Here is a 21,448-nt window from a genome sequence, read left to right as displayed (position 1 = left end):
TTCCTCACATGTACAGGAGAGCGGAATGAAGCACCACCCTCTATTATTGCCGGCAGTCCTTTCAGGCCCCGGAGACAGGATTCAACCCCCAAGGCATTGACTGCCTTCAGGATAGGTTATCCTTTCAAGACATGGTCAGATAACCTCAGACCAGGCAGCCCTTTCATGGGTCTAACAACTAGCCTTTTCACTGGTTTAAGTGACTTTTCATCTGGTCATCCCATTGGCGGTTGCTTAGCACTATTCGCCAGCCAATGGCAAGAGATCACCACAGATACTTGGGCTCTGCAAACAGTGAAGCTCGGACCTCACTCTAGAATTCTGCTCCATTCCCCCGAGATGCTTCATCTGGTGCCCCATTCCCAGGGACAACGTCAAATGGGTGCTAATAAAAACTGAGATCTAGCACTTGCTGAACATTCAGGCCATAGAGCCAGTGCCCACGGAATAGCAGGGACTAGGTTTTTATTCAATCCTCTTCCTGGTCCTGAAGGCATCAGGGGCGATGGAGAGCTATTCTAGACTTGAAGTGGCTCAACATCCATTTAGCGTACTTCAAGATGCAAACCCTTCAGTCCATTCTGGGTTGCATCAAACAGGGAGATCTCTTAACTTCTATAGATCTCAGGGAGGCTTACCTCCACATCTCCATTTGGGCCTCCCACAGACAGTTCCTCAGATTCTCTTATGCAGGATCCACTTCCAATACAAGGCCATGCCCTTCGGCCTTTCATCAGCCTTCAGAACCTTCACCAAGCTATTAGCAGTGGTGGTGACCCACCTTCGATAGAAGCCTGTAAGGATGCAGTGTTACCTGGACGACATCCTCATCTAGTCGTTGTCCCAACTTCAGGCAAGCCAAGATCTCCAGCTCACGGTGGACCTGTTGCCAATCTGGAGAACACCATCTGCCGAGGTTCTTCTCCCAGTTCCCATCCCGGGGGGCCAAAGGAACCAACGCTCTCCACTGCCAGTGTCCTCTCAGCCTCTGGTACAAATTCCCTCCCCTCTCCCTCATTCCGAGGGTCAACAGGAAGGTGTTGATGGAGGGGGAAGAGGTGGTTCTTATGGCTTCCCACTGGCCCAGAAGACCGTGGTTCGCAGATCTGTCATGACTGTCCATATTTTGTCCCTGGAGGATACCCCAGGACAGGATCTCCCTCAGCCAGGGGGCCTTGTTGCACCCAGACCCTCCAGTTGACCATATGGCACTTGAGAGGGAGGTCCTGAGGACAGATCGCCTTTCCAACAGTTTTACAGTTAAATCAGGCTGCCATTGATATTTTTATTACAATTTTGCATTTTGATATAACTATTTTGTAAGATATTTGAGGTGATGCATTGTAGTACTTAGATTCTATTTTAAGATTCTTATAAACTGCACAGAGTCTTATGAATTGGGCTTATAAAGATATGTAACTAAGTAAATATCTACAAACTTTTTTCAAATTATGTTTCAGAAGACCAATAATTTCAGACAAAATTTCCAGATGACAAAATGAAAATTTGCACTATTAGAGGAGTTATAATTATACATTTGAGAAGCAACAGATTGAAGTAGTTACCTGTAATATTATCTACTATGCTTTTAATATGTGATTTAGATACACATGGCCCTGACTTTCAATTTCACTTATGCTGAGAGATACTTACATCTGCATCCAAAATTGCCTTGTTCGTTTATATTTAAACAGAGGAGAAAAGGGAAAACAAAACCTGAGAATATATTTATAAATAGATCTCATGAGTATGGTTCCATAGATCATCTTTGGACATCTCTCATTTTTTAATTTTAAAACATACGGTAACTGGTTTCTAGAAATCATTCATGTACATTAATTATACTAGTACAGATCTCTCTCTCCCTCCCTCCCCCCCCCCCCGCCCAAAAAATCCTCTTGCTTACTCTGGTTGCTAAGCGTTAGGAGAAATGGGAATGTGCAGTTCTGTGAAGCCCTCTTGTGAGTTCTTTCCTTCTGCCATAAAAAAGGAGGGGGAAGGGAGACAGAGCACTACAAATGACTGTCATCGTAAATGCATTATTTGCAAGGCTACGGAGCTGGAAAACCAATGCCTAGGGGGCATAGAAAAGTAAGGTTGCCTTTTCAATCAGAAGGATCATGTTTTTATCAACTGCAGTTCATGTTCCTGTATTTTAAAATATATCTTATTCTAGATGACAGCTGGTAATAGAAATCAGAACTGATTTTAAAGAATATGGTGTTTGGGTAGTGAGCTTGTCATGTGTGTGGCCAAGATAGATGTACAAGGAGAAGTTGTGCTTTCCATAATGGCCTGCTAGCTTGACTCACTAATACCCATAGAGAGAAGCCATACATCAGTATAGCTAAATAACATACTGAATGATAGAATTTTCTAATAGATAAAAAGCATTTAGTACAGCAAAATTAAATGTAAAGCAACTCCCGCCCTTTTTAAAAAAGAAGTCCAGATTTGCTTTGGCAATCTTGCTTTCTTTCAACTGCTTTAGAGACAACTTTCTTCTTCTCCTCCTGTATTTGTTCTTTCACTGACATTTGATAGTATCGGTAATGACCTGGTTTTTATGGAGTAGGAAATTACTCCTCAGAAGAGGATATAATTTCATATGGATAGAAGAACAGTGGAGTATGTGGGGCAGATAAAATTGACAAGATGGCAGATGGAGCCTTGCAATGAAAGCCTTGCCCTATATTTTTGTGAAAAACTAGGGTATATAGATCACTAGGCTCCATCCACCATCTTGCCAGTTTTGTCCCACACCCTGGGGAATGCTGCTGGCAGCATGATCTTAGTAACTCTGCAAGACATGTTTTAATGCGGGTTGTTGTAAGGACAAGCGTTCTGCAATATTGAAGAGATAAAGTGAAACAACTCTCTTCAAACGCAGGGCAAACACACACAATAAAACCTTCATTTAATGGATTACTTTGGAGAAAGGTTATCTGTTGCATTTCTCTATATTCATTAAATGGTATGTCATTGGCATGATTTTTATCATTTGTATAATAGAGTAATTATCATTTTATGTCATTTCCAAGTGGCAACACTAGGGATGACAGAAAGAAACAAAAGACTGCTCTGCATTTGGCACTGGAAAGTCTACCCAGCAATAGCTTGTAGGTCATACATTAGATGGCACAAAGGTAAGCAAGTATTAGCAGTACCATTATAGAATTTATCTCAGAATATGCACATGAAATGTTTATGCACATTGAAGAATTTACAGTCCAGATGTATAAGATAAGGCAGTCAAATAACAAATTAAAAATGGGATCTATTGTCTTGTCAGATCAGCCAAAATTCTGATTGTATGAGATGGCTTCCACCAGCAAAGTTCAACACCATGACCATCATCCCAAATCAATAATGTACCATCACACACACACATAAAAAAGCTTTTGGATAACTGCTATATCATTGCTTATGTTGGAAATTGAACTTGGTGGCTTTTTGTGGCATCCCCTCTGGCACTGTGTAATAAATAAACTCCAGGCTCCAGTGAGGTGTGGGGGACTTGCATTACATAAATATTTGTAGAGGAAACAAGAATGTTAGAGTGATCAAATGAAGGAATAAGGAGAAGATCTTCTCCCCATACAGTAGCTAGTTAAGTCTCTGACAAACAGCTGTTTCACTGATCCTTGAACTCTCAGCACAGATGATGCTGGAGTCAGACTGTGCAACAGCCTCACACTCCACACACACACATTCTTTCTTCTCTGTACTGTAACTTTACCAGGGAAACAGAACTCCTGATGCTTCTGCTGGCAGCAGAGTGAGTCAGAGCAACTACTGATTGAGCACAAGCTGGTGGCAGCGGCTCCTGCACTCCCTCTCTCTCTCTCTCTCTTTCTCCCCCTCCATCCCCCTTACACTGTACGGTAGTCTTTTTCTCTCTTTAAATGAGGAACACTCAGCCAGGATTAGCTGCATAGGAGAGACAGCAGTGCAAGCTAAGCTAGTCTTCTGTTTTTTATGACAGTCAAACGTAGAAGAGGAAATTTGGATTTGCAATCCATTGTTTTCAACCATCATACTATGAGTGTGGCTCAGTACATTTAGGTGAGTGACGTTTCCCCCTTTGTTTAATTTTTCTCTGTCACGTGGACTATTTCTCGTTCCTTTTAAATATTGTAGTGCTAGGTGTACAGCTATACTGTTGTGATGTTTTGTGTCAAAGTTATTTCTGCATGTTTTGGCACTGTATTCATCTTAGTGATGTTCAGATGTGAATTGCTGTTAATAAAATATTCACCTGTGAAAATATTGTGATTATTGAAGAACGTTCAAATGGCATTTCACATTAACAGCACTGTGTTTTGCAGATTGAGAAGTCGTTCAGTTAATTGGAGAACAATTGAAAAGGTTGCCTATCAAATCCAGCCTACTTGTAATTCTCTCTAGTGTTTGAATAGCATTATGTCTCTGTGTTTGTGTATAAAAGCTGTTTAAAACATTTATAATCTAAGTAGTCAGTGATGTGAAAAGACATACTGAATATAGCAAAGTTACCTTTTCATATTAAATGCTAGGCAGCCTATCTGTCCTTGTGCCTAAAAAGGCACATGTACCAACCACATAGGGGAAAATATTAGAAATTCATTTCATGGGTATTAATTGAAATAATATTTTCAGTTTTGTTTTTATTTCTTCCAATAGCAAAGTCCAATTGTAAAACCAGTTGATGTTTTAGCCTGCAATGTGTCTTGTTTTAAGAGAAAATCTTAACTGAATAGACTTGCTCTGACTTTAGAATCAATGCGACTGACAGATCCTATTTTTTTATTTTCTGAAATTCGTAGAATTGACATATAATAATATCTCATGAGATCTTGTTGTTATTAACAGAACACCCATAAGATGGGAAAGAATGTAAAGTAATACATGGCAGCATTACAAATTTTTAGCACAATTTGCCAAAGCAATTTCCAAGTCAAGCTCCCATTTTCAAAAAAATACCACAATTAGTTATGTTCTACTTGAACCTTGAAAAAGTTGTTTCTATGTATTATGCTTTCTGTACAAGCAGAGTGTTTTTTTTAGAGAACGGTATTTGAATGATGTATCCTTCAATGGAGTGTTTTCATCATACCTTCACTAATTTGTTTTAGGTTTTCTTATGTTCTAGCCCTGCAAATTTAGGATATGGATAAAATCCTGTCATATACTCACACCAATTTCTAACATAAAATCATAAGTATATGAGTCCTATCATTTTTCTACTTTGACAAAATGCCTTTGCTGACTTTGAAGAAATATGTGACCTTATTGTACTGGCTATATAGTTCTATATTGTTCCACTTTCCACCATTTTTTTCATAATATGTATCTTGAAGCACTTACTATTATTTAATTATTGCTACTTTATTTATTTATAGTTAGTGTGTATGTATGTGAGTATTTAAGGAAATGGAGAGAACCATTGGAAACATTGTCATTTGCATTTGTCCACTGCCAATTGGAGTTCAGACACAGATTTTCTAAGGAAACAAAGCAGAGATATGTTTCAGTGAAGATGGTTTCCCAAAGTTTGAGGAAAATAGCTTTAATGCTAACTTTTTTTTCCCTTTCCTCCTCTGCTGTTACTTCAGCCATGCTCTGAGTATACACATTTCTTTGTAGCTTTTTAAGTGCAGGGAGAGAGGTGTGGTTGCTGCTATATTTGGTAAGGTGATTTGGAAGAGAACATACTGAATCTACTATCTATCCTCATCTAACCAAAGTTAATGACAAATTATGTCAATATGTTGTTCTCTAGCCACAATTCTACAATGAAATTTAAACTATCAAGCAGTATAAGAGACAGATAATGTCTTTGGGTAGGTGAAATGCATCACGTTATGAAGAAAACATATATTTCTTCCTTTTAAAATAATTATATACAGTGTGATATGGGACACTTAACTCTAGTATAGCATTTTTTTCTTGGCTCTCTTCCCACTTATGCAGTCTATGTATGTTAGGACCACAACTAACTTTTTCAGAAAGGAATGTTGGAATTTCTTGTCCGGACACATTGGAAAGAGAGCTGGTTGATGGAGATTATTTAACAAAGATACCCAACCATTTCACATTACTGGACAGATTTTGAATTTTGAGAGAATGTTTTGGGTGCCCTTAAATATTGCCTGTCCAGTAAAGTGACCAGTTACAGGTCATCCAATTACCAAAAAGTAGATTTAAGTAGCTGAGGCATAGAATCAGATGATCCCAAGAACACATACTCACAAGCGCATTGGTGTCTATGGGCAGTAGACCATCTGCCACTCATAAACCAAAATTGGTTCTAGTGGCAAGTGCTAAGCCATTATCTGCTTATCTATATTTTACTAAAGATAGTCTACTCTACACCATAAGCTATAATACCTAAATTCATATAATTCTAGCAAAAATCAAAGAAACCTTATTAAGGATTAGTGTAATTTATGAATCCAGACAATGGTTGTGTTAATAATACATGGAACTTTATAACTATAGTTAATAAAACAGTGGCTAAATAAAAGCAAAGAAATGTGTTGTGTGAGCAAGTCAATTGTATTAAGCTGTGATGGCTGGATAAGCATAACATGTTTGGTTAAAACGTAGCTGGCAGGTTTGTCTTAGTTTTGTTCAATGCTGCCAATGAGCAAGGGTATCAAAGTTGAATTGGTGTTCTGGTATGAATTACCCTTGAGTTATATAGAAGTCACAGAGGTAGGAACTGCTTAATACATTAAATTGTTGGCTGCCTTTGTGGCTTGGTATATCATCTGAACTCAGCTAGAGTCTTGGGTGAAGCCAAGAATTTAATCAATACATTGTGTGAACACATTTAGAGAGCCAATTCGATCTAGTTGTTAAGGGACCCAGCTAGAAACCAGAAGACTACGAGTTCTACTCATAGTATGAAGTATGAAAGGCAGCTGGATTTCTTTGGGTCAATTACTCTCAGTTTTCATGTCAGGCTTGGACAACATACTCGTCGGTCAATTCCTGTTGCAATCAAATGGGTCAAAACTTATTTGATCCAAGAAAAAGGCAGACCCTGAACTTGCAGGGAGACAGTAGGAAGAAAAAAAGTGTGAACATTATCACTGAAGCTTATTAATCATGCTTTATACTTTTATGTATTCATGGTTGCAATAATTTGTTGTAATATGTAATTATTCAGATGCTTCAGTTTGAGCATTTCGGTTCTTCAATAAAACTTAAGAAGCTCTTTAATAAACCTCATAAAAAGTATTACTGATGAAAGTAAGTTAAAGGAGCTTTGAATTAAACATAAAATATCAGGTTTTACCTACATAAATTTGTAACTCTTCTGTTGAAATTATTTCATTTTTTTCTCCATGAAGGAATAAATATTCTGAATGATATTTGAGAAACATGGATTTGACCATGATACAGATTATCCTATAACAGCAAGATGAATGGAAGCACTAACATTATGCACGTGCATTGCATTATTAACTATTGTTTTCAAAACAAGACGTTTTTATGAGGTAAAGTAAAATAATTGAGTGTCATAAAGGATTACCTGTACCTGAGAAGTTGTGTGAATTGAAAAAAAGAAAAGAAAAATAAAATAGGCGTTTTACTTGCCTTTTCTTCCAAAATGATGAATAAGAAAGTTAATTTTAATAATTACTTTCAAATATAGGTAAGTTATGGATTGTTCTCATTTGCCTGACTAAGTGTTCTTGTGTTCATGAGCATTCAATGAGTAAAGAACTAAAGCTGATAAGAGACAACAAAGGAACCGAATGTTGTACTGCCTTCCAAGGTACTGTCACATATGTAGTAGCAGAGGCAGGGCATTCCTTAAACTCAATTGGGAGACTGCTTTCATTAGACAATCCTCTTAATGAACAGAAAGGCATTCTGGGTACATAGTACTTTAAAAATGCCAAGGAGCTAAAGATATTTTGGTTACATTCACTCCGTTTCATTACTTAAAAGATTATCCAGCGGAAAGTGATCAAAACAAAAAATGGAAATTTCCTTTTGTAATTTAAACCATTAAAAATGCATGTTGTTATGGGCTATGTTGTTTTAGGTACAGAAGAGGTCTCGGGGGGGTGTATTTGATGGAGTGCAGTAAATGGGCTGTTCCTTGCTTTCTTGATTAGGGGAAGCATTCTTACTAAATAGCCAAAGGTGTGGAAGTGATTAATTGACTGATTTGTATTGTATTTTTTTCTTTCATCAAAACAGTCAAATAAACGTGTACATATTAAGTTAAAAACAGCATATTTATCTGTTTAGTTGTACTGTTCTGTGCAAAATGACCCCCCCCCCCAAGCCAGAACTCAGGAAAATTTCTACATGCTTTACCTGCTTGCAATTATAAGATACCGTCAAGTAAATAACCAAACTGTTAAATTACTAGAGAATAGTTGTATTACTGCAGGCCCTGGGGATGAGGATTTTAACAGAATAATAGAGTTGGAAAGGACCATGGAGGTCTTCTAAGCAGGAGACCCTATACCATTTCAGACAAATGACTGTCAAGTCTCTTTTTAAAAGCTTCCAGTGATGGAACTTTTGAATGCAAACCGCTCCACAGGTTAATTATTCTCGCTGTCAGGAAATTTCTCCTAGTTTTAGGTTGCTTCTCTCCTTGATTAGTTTCTAACCACTGTTTATTGTCTTGCATTTTGGTCCTTTGAAAAATAAGTTTTACCCCCCTCTTCTTTGTGACAGCCCATCAGCTATTTGAACATTTCTATCATGTCACCCCTAGTCCTTTTTTTCCACTAGATTAGACACATCCGATTTCTGCAATGGTTCTTCCTATGTTTTAGCCTTGACCTCCTAAATATCTTTGTTGCTCTTCTCTGCACTCTTTCCAGAGTTTCAATACCTATTTTATATTGTGGTAACCAAAGCTAAATTCAGTATTCCAAATGTGGTCTTACTAAGGCCTTATAAAGTAGTACTAACATTTCATGTGATCTTGAGTCTATCCCTCTATTAATGCAGTTTAGGATTACATTGACTTTTTTGGCGGCTGCAGCAGTAATTGTCCACTAGGATTCCAATATCCCTCTGACAGTTACTGTTATGAGCCACGTTTCACCTAATCTGTAACTATACTGGACATTTGGGGTATTTTGCCTAGGTGTAAAACCTTATTTTTCCTCACCGTTGAATTTCATTTTGTTAGATAGGGTCAAGTCTGTCAACTTGATCCTATCTAACCATCTGTTGCGATCTTGAGCCTATTTTCTGGGGTGTTGGCTATTCCTGTCAGCTTGATGTCTTCTGCAGATTCGATAAGTTCCCCTTCTATTCCTCATCTAAATCATTTTTGAAGATACTGAAGGGCACTGGGCTTAAGACAGAACCTTGGGGTATCCCACAGCTCACTTCCGTCCACGTAGATGTAGTTCCATTAAGGGTTACGTTGAATATGGGTTGTCAGCTAATTACGAATCCATCTGGTGGTGATGCTGTCTATCCCACATTTTAGTAGCTTACCAAGAAGTAGGTTGTGGTCTGCCTTGAAATCCAAGTATGCTATGTCCACAGCAGTGGTGGGTTTCAAAATTTTTGGAACCTACTCTGTGGGTGTGGCCTGCTTTGTGGGAGTGGCTTGAAGGCCATGTGACTGGGTAGGAGTGGCTTGCCGGCCATGTGACCTGGTGGGAGTGGCTTGCCAGCCATGTGACCAGGTGGGAGTGGGATGTTAGAAGATCCCAAATGAAGTTGGAAAGGCTGGGTCCCAAACCGAGTTGGCTTAACTGGGATAAGGGGAATAGGGGGTAGAGCTTCACCTAGGACCCTCCTCTCCTTTCCCCTCCTGAGATTGCTGCCTTTCCCCCCAAAAGCAGAGGGCATCAGTATTTAGAGGGAGCGTCTCCCAACTTCCCCCCTTTGTGTGTCACTCTCTCTCTCTCTTCCTCCCCCCCATTTCTCTCCCCCGTTTCCTTCCTCCTCCTTTTCCTCTGCATGGTTCCCCCCAGTTTTTCACTCTGAGCCATTGGGGGAGGGCAGAGGGAGGGAGAGAGACGGATTGAGGGCGCAAAGAGATGGGGGTGTCCCATTTTGAGAAGCCTCCTTTCGCAAAAGATCGCTGAGAGGAGGAAAGGGAGGATTCCCCACCCCACTCAGCACTGTTTTCGATGGGAGGCTTTCCCCCCCTCAGAGCTGTTTCCCTTCGCAAAAGATCGCTGAGAGGAGGAAAAGGGAGGATTCCCCACCCCACTCAGCGCTGTTTTCGATGGGAGGCTTTCCCCCCCTCAGAGCTGTTTCCCTTCGCAAAAGATCACTGAGAGGAGGAAAGGGAGGATTCCCCACCCCATTCAGCGCTGTTTTCGATGGATAGGCGTGCAGCTTGGTTTAGCAATGGAGCGGCTTCTGGATGGGCGGGGGGGGCGAGCAAGCGAGTGAGTGACGAGTGTGGCAGGAACATACTTCCGGGTTCATTGACCAACCGGCTTGCCCGAACCGGTGCGGACCGGCAGAAATCCACCACTGGTCCACAGCATTTTGCTTGTCCACTAATTTAGTCACTTTGTTAAAGAATGAATTAAGATTTGTTTCATGATCTTTTTTTGACAAATCTATGTTGGCCTTCAATTATAACTTTACTTGCTTCTAGGTGTTCACAGATCTGTTGTTTGCTTATCTTTTCCGGGTTCTTCCCAGGTATTGATGTCAGGCTGATTGGTCTATAGTTTCCTGGATCTGTTTCTCCCCCACTCTTTTTTTTCTTTTGAAGATGGGAACCTTCCTTTCTGTTTCCTTGCACAAAGTTGGCATAATAGAGAAAGGAGATTTATATGCAGTTTTTTTTTCTCATGCTGTAACAATACTCAAGCACTTTGATGCTCAGCATATAGTAGTCCTTTATATAGGACTTTATGTTTAGCTAGATTAATTCTTCATCTTCTTCCATTAGGTGTTCCTAGGTATTTGATCTCCTGGACTTATTCTGAAAATCAAGATACTCTCCAGAATCCATAGATGGGGAGAGGCCATATAAGAACAATCCAATCCTAGGCTATTTTCATATTCTCAATTCAAGTGACCATGAAAGTCTTAGCCAAACTGTGCACCAGACGCTCAGAAAAACCTCCGCAACGTAACAGAGCCTATCAGATACTACTGGTTGACCAGTCAAAGGAGTCCTATCTACTTATGGCAGGGAGAAACTGTAGAAAACTGTAAGATTATGTGATAAAGGACTAACCTTAGCACTTCTCACATCACTGCTTCAAGGCACAAAAAGATCTAAATGCTATGTGTTCTGTCTTTGATGGCTTGGGTGAAGTCCATGGTTGCTGTGGTACCATTAACCCTCAGGATCCTCTGACCACACACCCACAGGAAGTATCTTAAAGTCTCCCAGTATCATAAGTCTGGGAAACTTCACCCCCCAACTAGGCCACAGAATTGAGCAGTTAAAATTGGGAAGCCAGGAAGTTGGTACAATAGCAGCAATCAGAGGGCCTGCATTCAACTATTTAGACAACGACAAAAACAAACAAGCCCAACCAGATGGCTGATCTGGCTCTTCAGGTCAGTTATAAACTGAGTCCAGAATTCCACACTCTTTAGTCCCACTTATCTAGTCTCTCCCACCCCCATTGCAATTTGTTGCTATTTACTTTAGCAATAAAGCAAATTCAAGATAAAGACTGCAACATTCAGTGATCAAGAATGCTATCAGATTTGGTTAATCCACATTTTGCTTATCCTCATGTCCCTATATTGAAAGGATTTTTTATTACTAATCCTGTGGCATATGCAGATTACACTACCATATCTTACATTTGAAAATGTATGTGTATCTGCAAATCAGAATACTGAATCAAGGATTTTATTGTGTCCTCAGAATCACATATATATTACTCTATTCAGGAGAGAATTTTTAAAAAATCTCATTGATTGCATTCTAAAATGCATCAATGATGTAGTTTATGTTATCTTAATTCATGTCAGATTGTAATGAACATTTGATATGGATTCTGTTCTTGCTTTCCAAAGCAGGTGATCCATAATTCATAGGTAAGAACCCATCTTAAGGTAGACTGTCTGGTTGTAATGGCAGTGAAACAGCAATAGTACTCTGCCCTACTACATCAGCAGAATCTTGTCCAGGAACTTCGTTCAGTAATTCACCTTTTGTGGAAAGGAGTGGATATGATAATCTCTCTGCAGATGCTGTGAGGGATCTCTTAAGATTTTGCCAGAAAACTTGCTCCTATTGATATGAACATTGTCTGAGGAGGTGATAACTTTCTGTGAGGATACCAAGATTTTGTTTTGAATTGTGAACTTCACGGAAGAAGGTAAGCTTCAAGAAATCAGATAACTTCTATCCCCTCTTGCTATATTCAACAGTAAGGGATCAGTAGTAGCATCCTTCAGGTTTTTGGGTTCTATAATCTCCTAGGACTTGAAATGGATACCTAACATCATTTTAAAAAACCATCATTAAAAAGAAACAACAAAGAATATTCTTCCTGCATCAGAAGAAGGGCTGAGAAAATATCTACAAACCCCTCACATCCTAGACACAAACTGTTTCAACTCCTTCCCTAGTATGGCTGTAGTGTTCATTTCTTTTATTATCTTTTTTATTTTCCCCTTTTATTGGTGGTGGTGATATTATGATGATGATGATGATGATGATGATGATGATGATGATGATGATGATGATGATGATGTTAATCTTTGGTGAGATTCACAGCCTTTGGGGCTGGTTGGTAGCCTAACAGGTCGAGTCCTAACCAAGGACCTAGGAACTGTTAAGGTAACGTAGGAGGATATAAGTTGTTCCAAGTAGGGTGGTTTTTTGTAGAGTCGGAATGTTCAAGTCAGGTAAATTTAGATTTTTCAAATAGTGAGATAGCCCTTTAGGTATTGCTCCAAGGGCTCCAATTACAATTGGGACAACACATAATTTCTTTTTCCAGTTGTTGTTGTTGTTGTTGTTGTTGTTGTTGTTGTTGTTGTTGTTATTATTATTATTATTATTATTATTATTATTATTTCTGTTTCCTTGCAAGTACACTGAGTTCTTCTGTACTGGAGATAAATTATTTGTGTGTCTAATCACACTTGAACAAAAAAAGTATTCATTTCAATTCAAGCATGACTTTATCCATCAGAGGCTGGATCCCTGAGCTTCCTGGTGCTCTTGGGTAGTTGGTAGGTGTGAACATTGTATTTCAGGTGTGATAAAACACCTCTTCAGGAAAGAAGCAATACCTTTTGCCCTGGAAGAGAAGGTGGTGTGCCCCCTCAGAAAGAGAGCATTTCTCAACCTATCCATATTGAACACCACCATCAAAACTTTTCTTTTGTGAAAGTGAAGGAACAACAGTAGTTGTGAAGCAGATATTCCCATGCATTTTATTTCTAGGCTAATGAAACAAATGTGCCACATTTTAAAATGATTCTGTCCTTGTTGCTGATGCAGGCACACACTAGTTTTCCCCCCTATTTAAATTGTATGTTAATCAGCTTTGTTTTACACATGCGGTGATGCTAAATCTGCTAAATTCACATGCTTTAGCACTTACAGTGCAGTATTCTTCCTGAGATTTTCACCCCTTTCATGTTTGCACCTGTTTTCTGCATCACGATTAATTCTCACCTATTGTTTCCATATTAATTTTTCTTCAGTATCTATGTGAAAGAAATTCTTAAGAGTTAAGAAATGATGTACAGGATTCCAAAATGTAACATAGTAGTAATATTCACAAGATCATTTACTATATTAAAGGTAAAACAAGTAATAAGATTATTTAACATGCATTTGAAGCTGGTACCCCTAGACATTGTGGACTGTCAGAATTTCATCATAACAAAGAACTATGTTATGTGCTGCATAGTTTTTAAAAATGAACTTTTAAGATCAAAATATTTACACTTGTTTGATAAATATCGTGTTTCTTAATTGCCAATAGCATGTTCTTACATAAACAAATGTAGTAGACAAATTCATTGAACTATCCCTTTTCAGCAATAATAGTTATTACTCACTATATTTGCATGTTTCATAGGTAGCACTTGTCTTCTTGAATGCAAGTTACTACGGTAACCCACATGCATTCCCTCAGTGCCTGCCATTGCTATATTTCTTCATTATAATGTTATAGAGAGCAGATTGATTTGCCTCAACAAGCTGATTTCTCCTGGTTTTAAGCAACTGGTAGCCGTAAGCTAATCCTTAAAAGGACATATGCATACTGCAAAAATGTGCAAAATTGGATGTGTATACTTATTTTACATGGTCAAAGAGTTGGTGGCTGCATTTTAATACATACTTAAAGGCAATTTTATATAAAATTATTATAATATGACTTTGGCATGAATAAAAATGGCTAATTGTGATTTCTAGAAGAAGATATATTTAGCCCACCAGATTGTTTAAATATTTCCTTTAAAAATGTAGTTAACATATTCAGTAAAGAACAATTGCAGATCAGGATTATCCCTTTGTTAGGAATGTAGTCTTTCAGGAAAGTGCAAGGCCCTTAATACCGGTATATCTACAGTTATAAAATTGAGGGCTTCCTAAAATACTTTCATCTTTCTTTAATTAAATCATACTTATGTTCTTCCAGCCAAGTAACTACAATTCAAGGTCTCCGCTATTTCTCCAAGTTCAAGATAGAAATTAAAGAGAAAGAGAAATTCCATACTTTGAGATAATCTTGCCAGCAGCTTCATTGGAGATATAGAGAACAAGGTAGAATCTACTGGGCACCAGTGATGGGATTCAAATTTATTTATTACCGGTTCTGTAGGCGTGGCTACAGAACCGGTAATAAATTTGATTGAGTGGGCATAGCCAACTTGATGTCACTCATGGCCACATCCACTCAGTCACATGACCCCCACAATCACCAAGCCACGACCACAGAAAAAGGTAGGGAAGAAAATTGAATTTCTACCTACCTACCTATTTTCTGCTCAGGCATGGCGTAATCTGTCTGCATGCCTCCTCCTCCTCCTGCATGCTGCCCCACCCTCTCTTTGCTAGTCGCACATGTTGCCCCATTTCCCCTCCTTCAATGGCCCCGGCCCTAGCACTGCCTCCTCCTCCACCACCTTCTCTTTCTTCAGGCTGCTTACCTTCCTCCCACAGCGGCTGGTCTGGACTCCGGAAGGCAAGCTGACCTCTAGTAGTTTTCGGCAGCCTCCAGCCAGCTGCCGCTACCAGAAAGTTTATTTACCTTTGGTGAGCTGAGCAGAACAGGCGAGGCGTGGAGGCTACTGGCAAGGCGCGTAGCTGGACTGGGTGGTGAAGCAAAGGCAACATATGGGATGGGCGGGGCGAGTGAGCGAGTGTCGGGCGGGATGGGCGGGCAGTTCAGGGGCGTGGCCAGCCAGCAGTCACTACCGGTTCAGTGACCCAGGCCAAATTTCCGCTATCGGTTCACGCAAACGGGTGCAAATCAGCTAAATACCACCTCTGAGGAGCACCCAATCCAAAGAAAAAAGCATAAATTTCATTGTCTGGGATCACCTTTTTAGGTTTGGCGTAGAGAAATTTCAGAAGATTCTCTTTAGCTTGACTTTCAGATCTAATATACAATCAGTTTCAGCGAACGCTTTTTATTTTCAGATTTATGTATAGGCATCCTCAGGCATCTATACAGTAAGGTTGTGCTGAAGATGTGTGTACTAGAGATCAGTCGCAGTAATTTGGATAGATGGTTTTGCCTGGATGGGATAGCAAATTGGAGAACTAGAAAGAAAGTCTGGTCAATGGGAGTCAGATTTCCATCTTTAGCCAAGGATGCCAATATTATCTTATTAAATATTACTAATCAAATTGAAAGATAATTGACAAATTGTCCTAGCTTCCAGCAATAACTTTATTTCTAGTTATGTAGTATTTATCCTAATAGAGAAAAGCAAACATTACTTCCCTCTAGATATTTCTTTTTATTTCAAATCATTTTGAATTTGTGCAAGTTGTTAAAGTAATCTTGGAAGCCATATACTTAAGTTATAGAAACTCAGGGTTGCTGTAAAGCAAGATTGAGAACATTCCTAATACATAAGAGGCTGTAGTGGAAAAATTCAAAAGATGATCTTCTCTAAGACCTTCTTCTACTATTTAAACATTTATTGAAAAGAACACTGATTTGGTAATTTGCATAACAACATGTCTATGATATTAGTTATGTTGCTTCTCTTTCAGAAAAGTATTCAGTATAAAAATTTCTTGAAGGGATTTTTGCCTTCAGCAAATGGTAAGTGTGTGTGTCTGAGTAAGTGTGTGTGTCTGAGAGAGAGAGAGAGAGAGAGAGAGAGAGAGAGAGATATCTATAATTCAGAACGACTAATGTTCTCTTCCTCCTTTTTTTCAAGCATGTACAATGTCACTCAGTTGAGTTTTCTGGAATTGTTTATTACATCTTTGCAGTTTTAGAATTCTTGGGGTCCTTCATAATAAGGATATTTTGTGAACGTAGTCCAGTTCTCATAGAAATTGTGTTATATGATCCATCTGAATCAAAGCTATGAAAAGATGTCAGTGTGCATTTAGAGGTATTTTTCCTAATTGCTTCACTTGAATTAGCCAGTTGCTCAAACATCCTGTTGTACATGTGAAATTTACTTCTCTGCAATCACTAATGTTTTTGTCCATAAGGGATTCTTGGATTAGAGCAATTATTGAGCCCTCTTTAGTCATTTAACAGATTGATTGGGGGCAAACTGGGCAGAAAAAAGGCAAACAGGTGTACATATTCCCTTCAGCAACATGATTGGTGCCTGGGATGGGACGGCTTCAGTTCTTATGCAGTTTTAATTCTCCATGCATTTATCTCAAAGAGGTTTATTTAAATGTAGTTAGATTGAATTTAGTGCAATTCTATCATAATTATAATAATCAAGAGTTTCTTAGTAACTTAGATGTTGAATTTACAACTACTGCCATTTCTGATCATCATTGTGCTACATGGTATAGATGGGAATGTATGGGACCCTAAGGCTAGGAATTTCTTTGCTAAGCTGTAAAAGAATATTCATTTCTACTAAGTGAATTTTAGTGTATGTAATATTTTCAGTTCTTCAAATCCTTCCGAAGAATTTTATTGCTTTGGCTTTTACAGTTGTAATTCTACTAATTAGCCATAATCAAAGAATATAGACATCAGCATAATTGATAGGGCAGAACAGTTCAGCCTCTTCAATTTGTTATTTTTAAATCTTCCAGGGGAAGAAATAGAATTAAATCTTTTTATTCAGAGTCTTCATTAAATAGATGCACTAGTGTAGAAATAACAAAGAATTAAGAATGAATGCATGTGATTATTTCAGGGAGCTTCACATTCATACCAAAACAGGATTAACTACAGCCACAAAAAATTATCAGAAGGAAATTAAACAGCCATATATATTGGAATATCCAGTGTAAATGAAAAATGGTGGTATTAATTAATTATATTTGTGAACCTTTTCCTGGTATTTCTGATTTTTGTACTCAATTCTGTATTCTGCACTTATGTCCATATAAGATACAGTGTTATATCAGCATGAATGCTTCTATTCTTGTGGAACTGATTTTACTAGATGTTATGGTTGATAAAAAGCGTTGGTCCTTACCTGAACGCTTCTTTTATGTGGTGTAGGGAGGGGCTACATACAGCAGGGTTTGTTACAGCCTGATTGGTCCAGAGACTGAGGGATTTTTCTTAAGTATCCTCCTTTCCCTCCTGGCTCCCAGTTTCCGAGGTCGAATGGAAAAAGCTGATAGCAATATGTAAGAAAAACAACACCACATACATTGCCAAAAAAACACCAACCACCCTGACCCGTGTGCTATAACCCAGGGTAGGAAAGTAGCCCCTTCCACCTACGCCACATAAAAGAAACGTTCAGGTAAGGACCAACGCTCTTTTTCCTGTGGCTTCAGTGGGAGGGGCTACAGCAGGGACATACCCATATTAAGTCCCAGGGCGGGCTGCATGCTCTGGGGGAGGGGGCTGCCACCTGCTGAAGCACTCTATGGCCGAAGGCTACGTCCCCCGAAACATAATGATCCAGACGGTAGTGCCGGATAAAGGGTCAAGGAGAAGCGCAGGTGCCGCCCGACAAATATCCTCTAGCGGAGCCCTGGTGGCCCAGGCGGTGGTGGTAGCTGCGTTCCTGGTAGAGTGGGCTGTGATCCCTTGCGGTGGAACCCAGTGCACTGCCTGGTAGGCCTCTGTAATGGCCTACCGCACCCACCGACCGATAGTGGCGGAAGATACCCTAAATCCCCCTGAGGAAGTGAATGGCCGTTGGTCACTTCCGGTTTGCTGCAAGTCACTTCCGGTTTTCTCGGAGGGTCGTTTTGAGTGCTCCGAAGGCTTCAGGGACGTTCAGGAGGCTTCCCTGAAGCCTCCGAAGCAGTCAAAACGACCCTTGAGCAAACCGGAAGTCAGTTCTGGTTTGCTCAGAGGGTCATTTTAAGCGCTCTGAAAGCTTCAGGGACCTTCAGGAGGCTTCCCTGAAGCCTTCGGAGCGTTCAAAACGACCCTCCGAGCAAACAGGAAGTCTGTTCCTGAATTTCCGGTTTGCCCGTAGGGCCGGTTTTTTGCGTTCCGGAGGCTCCAAGGAAGCTCATGAGGGCCTCCGGGCGGCGGGGGGACTCTTTTCGCCCTCCCCAGGCTTCTATAAAGCCTCTGGAGCCTGGGGAGGGTGAAAAATGGCTTTAAAAAAGGGTGAACTTAGCTGACAGGGCAGCGCCTCGCGTGCCCTGATAAATGGCTCCATTTGCCACCTATGGCACGCGTGCCATAGGTTCGCCCATCACTGTGCTAGTCATTCCCGACTAGGGGGCCATGCTCATCTCCATTTCAAAGCCGAAAAGCCAGCGCTGTCAGAATACGTCTCCGTCGTCATGTGGCTGGCATGACTAAAGGCCGAAGGCGCAGGGAATACTATTACCTTCCTACCAAAGTGGTCCCTATTTTTCTACTTGCATTTTTATGTGCTTTCTAGTTGCTAGGTTGGCAGAAGCTGGGACAAGTAACAGGAGATCACTCCATTTTGTGGCGCTAGGGATTCGAACTGCTGACCTTTCTGATTGACAAGCTCAGCATCTTAGCCACTGAGAGAGAGAGAGAGAGAGAGAGAGAGAGAGAGAGAGAGAGAGAGAGAGAGAGAGAGAGAGAGAGAGATGGACATAGATGAGATATGACATTAGAGGTTACATTATATGTATGCAAATGTACATATGTATTCTTTTGCCTTTTTATGTTTTTTAATTATTTTTATTATTTTTATTAAATTTCTTTATTTTTCTGAACATAAATTATTCTCCTGATTTTTCACACATTATCTTGCAAACATCTCTCTTCAATTTGGCAGATATCCATTTTATAACAACTATGAGCCTCTTGTTCTTTATGTACTTTAACAGGAACATGATGGAACGCATGATGTTGGCATTGTTTTATTTTATTTTGACAGGAAGAGGCTTTTGACTGGGAAGCAGCTTACCATATGCAATTCAGCTCTTCATGACTAACAACCTTTCCTGATTATCCTTCTGTTTTATGTGATGTAGAAAATTCTTGCCATTGAACTTCTACAAGCTGACAAAGTTTCTAAGCTCTTCTTTCCTTAACAAATCCATTTACAGTAAACATTTAAGAGAATGCTGCTCATATAAGCTAGGCAACAGCTCAGTAACTGTTAATGTGGCATACTGTGACCCTAAATAAATTTATATTCAGAATCTGTTGGGAGTTCAAATTGAATAGATATAGGAATCCATACGTCTTACAAATAGGATAGTTCCAAAAGTTACCCATTTTGGTCTATTTTAAGATCAAAAGTAGATTGGAAATTTGGATTATAACATGACTAATGGATTTATAGTATATGGTAGTATACTATAGTATGGATATACTACTATATTACATTTATATGGCTTTATCTGCTGTATAAATTGTAGAAAGTAATGTTGACAATCTCAAAAAAACCCAGTTTCAGCTGTCCTAGGAACATATTTGAGAGATATCTTATATAATTCATTTTAAAATGCTGCTACTGTCATAAAAGTTGCATTGGAATTTTAGAACTGTCACAACAGTAATCAAGCTTGTCCTTGATGTCTTTAAAGTTCCTTTGAATTCAGGACAACTTTTATGAGCTTATTTTAAGAGTACAACCAAAATAGTGCGAAATACTAAGAAACCAAAGTTCTACAGTTTCTTTAAAAATTCTGCATTCATTCATCTCTAAATGAATATGGTTTGAATGGTAACAGCAGGTCTCTACAAGGTTCCAGTTCTAATTTTTATGACCAATCAATCTAAATTTGCCCAAAGAAATATATATTCAGTACAGGTACTGTATACATTAAGTACTTCAAGATTTTTTTTTCTATGTATAAAATCCCATTACATCTCTGCTGTTAATTGAAGAATTATCCATATGCCACCCCTTGTGCAGAAACAGGTGATCTATGTAGCATATTTCATATTGCTCTGACACAAACATAGCCCTCTAGATCAGTGGTTCTCAACCTATGGGTTGGGACCCCTTTGGGGGTCGAACGACACTTTCACAGGGGTCACCTAAGACTATCGGAAAACACATATTTTCGATGATCTTAGGAACCGAGACACCAATTTTATGGTTGGGGGTCACCACAACATGAGGAACTGTATTAAAGGGTCGCCGCATTGGGAAGGTTGAGAACCACTGCTCTAGATTGTTTTTAGGAGCCCCCCCAGAGTAGCAGAATCATCATAAGGATATTTCTCCATCATTTCTTTTTATGATTAAAATACTATCATCTTCTACTCCAGGCAGAGCCAATTAGGACAGGATCCCTGTCATTAACAACAATTGTTAGTAATATGGGAATCATTAGAATTCCGTCTCAGTTGTCAAGATGGCAGGCAAGAGCAAAGCTCTGCCCTTTTCTTCATGCATGAGATGTACATGAAAAAAGGGCTGGGCTTTGATTGCATGGTTGCCCCTGCAGATGCCTCTGTCCTCTTTCCAGGACTAAGGAGTGGTTTGCTTTTTCTTCCAAAGCCTCTGTTTAGAAGTGTAGATATATTGCATGGAAAGAGTTCTTGTCTGATTTTGTTCATGAGATTGATATAAATTTTGTATTAAATAGGAGTTGGTTATCAATTGTTGTTTTGAAAATCTATAATGTTCTTTTAACTTTTGTAAATTCTCTCTGGATTTTTTCCCCTCGGCAACTATATAATTAGATTCCTTTCTCAGCACTTTCAAGAGGTTAAAATGTTTTATAGTTTGCTAATGTCACAGTCCTATATATACTTACTGTGATTATTTCTTACAGGTAAGCATGTAAATAATTATTGAAAGTCAATATTTAATTTTAATGTCATAGTTCTAAGTTTCTAAAAAAGAAAAAAAGATTCTGCTTTCTTAATATCTGTGGACAAGAATTCCTGTTGTATAATTCCATATGGTTCTCAATTTAGCACTAAAGCAAACGTTTTGCCCTACTTTCCTTTAGGGTTTA

At 39.2% G+C, this 21,448-nt stretch overlaps 1 protein-coding gene across 3 annotated transcripts in view; it reads left to right on the top strand.

Annotated features, from left to right (window-relative positions):
- RIPOR2 (RHO family interacting cell polarization regulator 2) overlaps positions 1 to 21,448 on the top strand; it is a 133,316-nt gene that overhangs the window by 61,525 nt on the left and 50,343 nt on the right. The gene's annotated exons all lie outside the window — the stretch shown is intronic.

The sequence above is a fragment of the Natrix helvetica genome (genome assembly GCF_964273705.1).
Source record: "Natrix helvetica genome assembly, chromosome: 4".
Taxonomy (NCBI): Eukaryota; Metazoa; Chordata; class Lepidosauria; order Squamata; family Natricidae; genus Natrix; species Natrix helvetica.
Note: the sequence above shows the minus strand (reverse complement) of the source record. Positions and strands in the feature narration are given on the sequence as shown.